Genomic DNA, 7,981 nt, shown 5'->3' with positions numbered 1-7,981 from the left:
AATTTGAGCACTATACTCTTTTACTTAGAATTCTCATGTGATTTAGAGAAAGTTTATGTTGATAAAAAGTATAGTGAAGCCAAGGATTCTAGAATTTGTTTAATTCTTTCTCGCGGCAAAATTCTAGATAACACTTAGGATAGGACATGATTTAGGCCATCTTTGAACCGTTTGATCCTTTCAAGCTAATGTTGTTAAACTTTTATCCCTAGTATATCCGGTTGAGCCTAATTTCCCGTTTCTTTGTTCAACCACATGATAATAACCTTAGCCTTAAAAAAAATTCTAATTTTGTAACCCTCACTCCTAAGCATGTATATTGTTTTAGGAAATATAGATTGACTTAAATATTGAAAAAGGTAGAAAGGTGGAGTTGCAATTAAAAAGAAATAAAAAATTGTTAGAATTCACCCCACTACCTACAATAAAAAAAAGATATAAGTTTGGGGGTGTGAAATTGTGATATAAAGAAAAAAGAAAAAGAAGAAGTGCTGAACAAAAGGAAAAAAATTGCTGAAAATGGTGTACTTTGTAAATGAAAATAAAGCTCTATAGGTACTAAAGTAATTCTATGCTTAGGGTAAAGTTGAACCTAAATATATCCTTTCTCATACCTAAACCCTAGCCTTACATTACACACTTGATAAAGACGTATTGATCCTCGAATGAGTGTTAATCTACATTAGTGGAGAGAAAGATGAAAAGCAAACTTATGGGATCCTAGTACTAATGTATGAGTAGATTTGGCATAAACTAATTCGAATTGTATGATATTCTTTGTAAGAAAGCATTCACACACACATGGGAAGTCCATTCAAGAAACAAGTTTTCACTTGAATTGATGCATGACTTTAAGGATTAGCTGTATGTTACTTTAAGCTAGAATTTGAGTTAATTTCTAAAGAAAAATTTGGAAATCATGATTTGGTACTTCTATCTCCCGCACAAGGAATTTTATTTTTAGTTTTCTTTTTGTGATTTTCTTTTGCTCGAGGATTAGCAAAATCTAGTGCCCAACCGAAGATGCCAAAACAGGATGCTTCTAGGAATAGCACGAAGCATGTGATGGCAAATGAGTGGTCAAGATAAGAATCATCACCTTAAGTGATGTAGGGAACATATCTTAACTGTTCTTAGTTGATATTAGCTTATTGAAGTCCTTGGGCAAGGCAACTTGAAGATTATGAAAGGACTTTCATAAGCCTTTATAAAACTAATGATCAAACTTTAAAAACGAATATGGAGATTAATAAGAGTAGACACTGCACCATGCTCTTATCATCTCCAAGATATATGATAAGGGAATGAATTACATTGAAAGGCTGTTCACTAAAAGGTTAAGCCAAATCATCTTGACTCTTCTAACATTTTGGTGGCCACGATGGATTGCTATATCCTAATCTTGGTCTATGAACTCTAGGTAGTTGACTTGATTAATGATAAATTTAAAGTAGTTTAAATTTATATAATTCTAAGTTTAACTTAGGAATTATATGTTGAGTTCATTGTCAACATGTTAGAAGCCTAATGGGTCACACACCTAAAATGAATGTTGAAAATAAAATGGGAGAGGTGATTAAGTTAGACTTAATCAAATTAGAAGTTATAAGCTTCTCAAGCACTTGATTAAAATTGTTTAATTAAGTTGTGCCTAATTAATTAATTTGTTTAATTAAGTCATTGGACCTAATTATTTAAATTAAATAATTAAGTCATTGGGCCTAATTATTTAAATTAAATAATTAAGTCATGAGGCCTGATTGATTAATATTGTTTAATTAAATTGTTGGGCTTAATTAATTTAATTGTTTAATTAAGTTGTTTGGTCTAATTGATTAAATTAAACAATTAAGTTAACTGGGCTTCTTAAGGATTTAATTAAATTGTTTAATCAAATTATTGGATTAATTAGCAATTACTAAATAGCTTTGTAATTAGGGTTTAAAATTAATCCAAGGTATAAACACCTTGTTATAACCACTAAACAAAAATAAGAGAGAACGGCTTACAAATTAAGAGAACGGCATACTAGAAATTTCTTTTATCTTGTTGTTCCTTGTGTGAAGAAAATAGTTTTTCATTCACTTGATTTCTTTTGTGTGTTTAGGCCCAAAATTTTTGTGTGGATTATGAGTGTATGAAACTCATCTTTCCTAGCACATTGTCAAGGCATAGTACTCCTAATCCTTAAAGAAGGATTTTCTAAGTTATTGGTGTAGATCATCATTAGAGGCTGCACAAGGATTCCTTGTACAACATTGGTTTGCAATAACTGGGCTGAGGTGGTTGAGCTTTTTCAAGGTTGATTTGGTGGTTAAACAAAAGATACTTCAACCTTTTGTTATTTAGATAAACTTGATATGATCATATATATTTTATTTTTAATTTAATTCTGTTCTCAATTTGGAATGAAAGAGATCTTAAGAAGGTGAGGTGTAATTTAATTTTAAATTTATTTTCGCTGCGTTTTATTTGTATTTGATGCATGATCAGCCCTTACCTATTAGCTGTACAATAGTGCATCCCTGATGCGATAGCAACCTACGCCCAGTGCACTGGTAGGCCACGCACACCTATTGCACACAAGCTACACACACTTAGGGCACACTACTGCTAGACCAACGCAACCTTGCCAGCACACCAAAGGCAGAACCAATTAAGAGGAGTTGCACGAGCTACGTGGGGGCCACATTCCTTAAGCTGAAGTTAGGGTTGGATACTTGCATACCAAGCTAGGGAATATTATTTCCTTAGTTATACGTTTACTTTACTTGGACACCAAGGAAACCTAGGTTAGATATTTCCTTGTTTTATTTTACTTGCACCCCAAGTAAGCTAGAGGCTATAAATAGCTACCTTAGGTAGACTTTTCTTTTCATCAAGTAATTTACTTTATGCTTCGATCTTAGCTGCTTTGGTTCTCTCTCACTGGAGCAATAATACTTATTTATTCTCTTTAATCTCTTTCTTCATATTCATTTACCTTATGTTTCCATGCCAATCATTAAGAAACCTCGTTTAGGCTTGCTTAGTCTTAAGAACACAAGACTACAGCATCGTACAAAACTTGGGTAAAACTCCAAGCTCGAGACAATAGGCATCAGAGCAACACTTTCTAAAGCTAGGTATCACACAGTTTGAAGATTGAGAGAGAGATGGTGTCAACTATCGAACAATCTACTATGAAGCAAGGAGGCAGGGAAATAAGAACTGCCACTAAGGGAGGTAAGTCTAAAGATGTTTGCACTAGAAAGCTGAGTCACCAGGATTGAAGTTTTCATGGAAGAGACTCAAGATAAATTCGAGGAGATCAAGGCCAATATGGAGCACATGGAGACAAATGACACTAACTTACAGGAATGCAAAAACGATGTAGTTGAAACATTAACTCACTGTGACCCATCATTGGAGGAGTTGATTATAGACATGCGACAATAGATTGTTGACCACTAAGACAAGATCACATCTCTAAGGGTGACGAGCCTTGTGCATGAACAAGTACCACCTTGAAGGTACCACAATCCAAGGAATTCAAAGGTAAATAGAAGGCTAAAAAAGTTGACAATTTCCTCTGAGGAGTCAAGCAATACTTCAAGGCTATGGGCATAACGAACCATGCCCTAAAGGTCTATAGAGCTGCCGTGTATTTAGTCGATATCACCTTATTGTGGTGGAGACAATGATGTGATGTAAACCTCAGGGAGCTCGCATCACGACTTGGAAGGAATTTCAAAAGGAATTCTGAAAACAATTTTATCCTAGGTATGCAAACGATGAAGCTTGTGGAAAGCTTAGGAGACTATCACAACATTGTGAGATCAGCGAGTATGTCAAACAATTCTCTAAACATTTGTTGTAGATCAACAAATTTGGTGAAAAGGAATTACTTTTCTTGTTAATGGGTGGACTCAAATAGGGGGCCAAACTTGAAGTTTAGAGATAGAATACAAAAAACATTATCGAGGCCATGAGTGCTACTGAACCTTTAGTGGAGCTGAAAAGTATGACAAAAAATCCTTTAATCTTATCAGGGCCTAGGAGAAGAGGAAGAGCACTTGAGATAGGGATCAATATTCTAAGGGTAAGAGTAGCAAGTATAAGAAGCCAATCATCTCAAAGGCTACATTCAAGGATAAGGAAGAACCATCAAAGCTGTGTTTTCTTTGTAAAGGATCACACTAGGTTTGCGAATGTCCACAGTAGGCCAAACTTATGGCCATCGCTCACTTAGAGGATGAGCATGATCTCACAGCCAAGAAGGTAGGATCAATAATCTTGGGTGCAATCTAACAGAAGAGATTCACTCAAAGACAGGGTCTGATGTTTAACGACATTAAGATTGACAGAAAGAAGATAGAGCCATTAGTCAATATTGAAGCCTCAAATTTATTCTTCTCAAATGACGAGCTAAACGATTAGAAGTCAAACTTGACACAGGAATTGGCTAATTCAAGATGGTCAACTTGAAGCAAGTTCTAACTTTTAGAGGTAAAAAGGTGGAGGTAAAGTTAGGTGCTTGGTAAGGAAAATAGCTTATCAAGTTTATCCCTATGGATGATTATGAATGCGTCTTAAGTATGGGATTCCTAGATCAAATAAATGTATTGCTCATATCCTGTGTCGATTACATTGTTATACTTGACTTAAGCATTCAGTGTGGAGTACCAGTTCTACGTGGATGTGGGACTAAGTCAAAACTACTTTTTGCATGCAACTAGCCAAAGGGGTAAAGTTCTAAGATGAAACTTTTGCCCCCGCTCTCAAAGAGGAGAACCGGGTAACTGAACACTTGAAGGCACCAATAAAGGTATTGGAGATGTTGGAAACTTTTGGGGATGTGATGCCCACCAATCTATCAAACAGACTACCACTAAAAAGGGAAATCGACCATCACATAAATTTAGTGCTTGACACACGTGCACTAGCACGTGCATCATACCACATGGCACCACTTGAGCTGGTCGAACTCAAGAAGCAGCTAGGCAAACTCCTTAATGAAGGGTTCATTTAGCCATCTAAGTAAGTGTATGGCTTCCCAGTTTTGTTCTAGTGAAGACACGATGGAACCCTACTTTTATGCATCGACTATTGAGCGTTGAGCAAGCTCACAATCAAGAACAAGTATTTGGTCTTGCTCATCATGGATTTGTTCAATCAATTTGGTGTAGCCAAATGGTTCACCAAGCTGGATTTGTGATCTGGATATTACCAGGTACGTATCGTAAAGGAGGATGTACCAAAAATAGCATGTCTGGCATGTTACAGATTGTACAAATTCCTCGTCATGCCATTCTGTCTAACAACTGCACCAGCAACGTTTTGCACTTTAATGACGAAGGTACTTCAACCATTCCTCAATAAGTTTATGGTTGTTTACTTATATGATATTGTTATCTACTCAACAATGTTGGAGGAGCATGTGCAACATATTAGACTTGTAATGGAGAAATTAAATGAGCATGAACTCTACATCAAAAAGGAAAAGTGTTCCTTTGGTATGCAAGAAATCCCTTTTTTAGGACACATCGTTGGAGGTGGAACTAAATGAATGGATCTGAATAAAGTCAAGGCTATCTTAGAGTGGAAGCCACCCACAAAGGTAATGAAATTAAGAGCATTCCTACGTCTTGCAAACTATTACAGGAGATTTGTCAGGGGTTATTTTGTAATCGCCGCACTAGTCACCGACATGCTAACGAAAGGAATCAATTGGAAGTGGAGCACACGAAGTCAACAAGCTTTCGATGCGCTAAAGTAGGCAATGTGTGCAAAACCAGTCTTAGCCTTACTAGACCACACCAAATTGTATGTGGTGCACAAGACGCTTTAGACTTTGCTATAGAAAAAATGTGAATGCAAGAATGACATCTTGTGGCTTATGAAAGTCATAAGCTCAATGACATGGAGAACAGGTACACAGTCTAAGAGAAAGAGATGACTGCCATAGTATATTGTCTTTGAACATGGAGACATTATCTTCTCGAAGCTCTTTTCGTGGTTATGACAAACAACATAGCCACATCTTATTTTCAGAACCAGAAGAAACTAAGTCCAAAACATGCATGATGGCAAGATTTATTGGTAGAATCTGATTGTCAACTTGAGTATAGGTTAGGAAGGACTAACTTAGTGGCAGATGCACTTAATCGAAAAGCCACATTAGCCGTTGTGAGTGAAGCTCAGGGAGCTCTCATGCCACACATCAAAGTAGGGCTATTGTATGACACAGTAGGACAAAGACTGATGGATTATGCCAATGAAGGAAGGGCGTAAAGGTTTAGGGTTCAAGATGGGCTATTATACACCAAGGTCCTGAGGCTTTATGTGCTATCCTATGGCAAGCTTTGAAGGGAGATATTCAGCAAGTTTCAGGACTTGACTTGGGCTGGACATCCAAGAATGCACCAAACGCTGACACTAGTAAAAAAAGGGATACTACTGGTTGTAATTACAGGAAGATATGGAGATGTATGTACAGACCTGTCTTATCTGCCAACAAAGCAAGTCAAAACAAAGGAAATCCACAAGATTACTACAACCACTACCAATTTTGAATTAACCATGGAAAAGTTTAAGCATGGAGTTTATCATGGGAGTTCTTAAGGTGAATGGATTAGGAAGCATCATGGTCATCGTGGACCGTTTCTCAAAATACGCAACATTTATTGCTACAAGTCAGGAGTGTCTGGAAGCAACAAAACTCCTCATGACAAACATTGTCAAATACTAAGGGGTTCCATTAAGCATAGTAAGTGATAAAGACATACGCTTCACAAGTAAATTTTGGTCCGAGTTGTTCAACATGACGGGACTGGAACTCAATTTTTTGACTAGTTTTATCCACAAATGGATGGTCAAACTGAAAAGGTCAATGTAATGTTGGAGACTTACTTACAACACTTCATTCAAGCCACCAAAATTGACAGGCGAAAGTGGCTAGATATCGCTTAGTTTCCTCATAATCTACACCAAAGTGAAGGAACAAGAAAAGTCTATTCGAGATAGTAACTGGACAATAGCCTTTTACATTGAGCCACATGGCTGCCGAGGTATATGAGTGAATCACCTACAATTTATAATCATGCATGCAACTAGCAAAAGAAGCTCGATCTTCACCAAACTTTCCCATTTAATCTTCCTTTATTATTTAATTCATCCACCACCTTATTCCTTTAATCACCTTCCATGCACCAATTTTATTTTATGTTATTTTATTAAGTTATCTTCAAAATATTCAAGACACTAGTGTCTATGTCTCCCTTTTCTCATTAGGCCACTTAATGCACCAATCATTTTGCATGCAAACAAGTTTAAGCCTATCATACCTTTTTACTTCACATGATGGGGGCCCTACATTTCCCCACTAACTTCCTCCTTTTTGCATGCCTTCGCTTGCATGTAATAGTGAATTTTACATGCACATTGTATTGTCTACATAATCTAACTTACTTTAGTTTGTTAATGTCCACTTAGCTTCAAATATGGTAATTGCACAAAAGTCTTTAACTTTTCCCTTATTTACCCATTGTTCCACTAGACTTTCCATTCTTGCAATTTGGTCCTTCAATCATTTCCTTTAAACTCCAATTTCTTTCTATCTTTCTTCCCTTACATGTGTACAAATAAAATATAAATTTTACACTTCACCAAAATATCATCATGATATTTAAATATATGCTTACCTGCTCATCTTCTATTTAATAATGGCATGTGAGCCCAGCTTGTGTCATTTTTCTTCAAAATTCATTCTTACTTCTTCTCCCCCACTTAGATTAGTTATATACTTCTTCTTCACGATCACTTTCAACTACAGATAAAATATTAATATTTTAATATTATTTTATTTTAAATTTTTTAACTTGTCTCGTCGGGACCCAAAATGTCTCACTTTGTCCCGATTCACTACTGAATCACTTTGTTGATTTCAATAATTCATTCTTGATAAAATATTATTATTTAATTATCATTTTCTCACGTACAA

The sequence above is a fragment of the Theobroma umbraticum genome, unplaced genomic scaffold (genome assembly GCF_002168275.2).
Source record: "Theobroma umbraticum cultivar Fairchild unplaced genomic scaffold, ASM216827v3 scaffold_34.0, whole genome shotgun sequence".
Classification (NCBI taxonomy): Eukaryota; Viridiplantae; Streptophyta; class Magnoliopsida; order Malvales; family Malvaceae; genus Theobroma; species Theobroma umbraticum.
The sequence above is the reverse complement of the archived record's forward strand: the minus strand, read 5'-3'. Positions refer to the sequence as shown.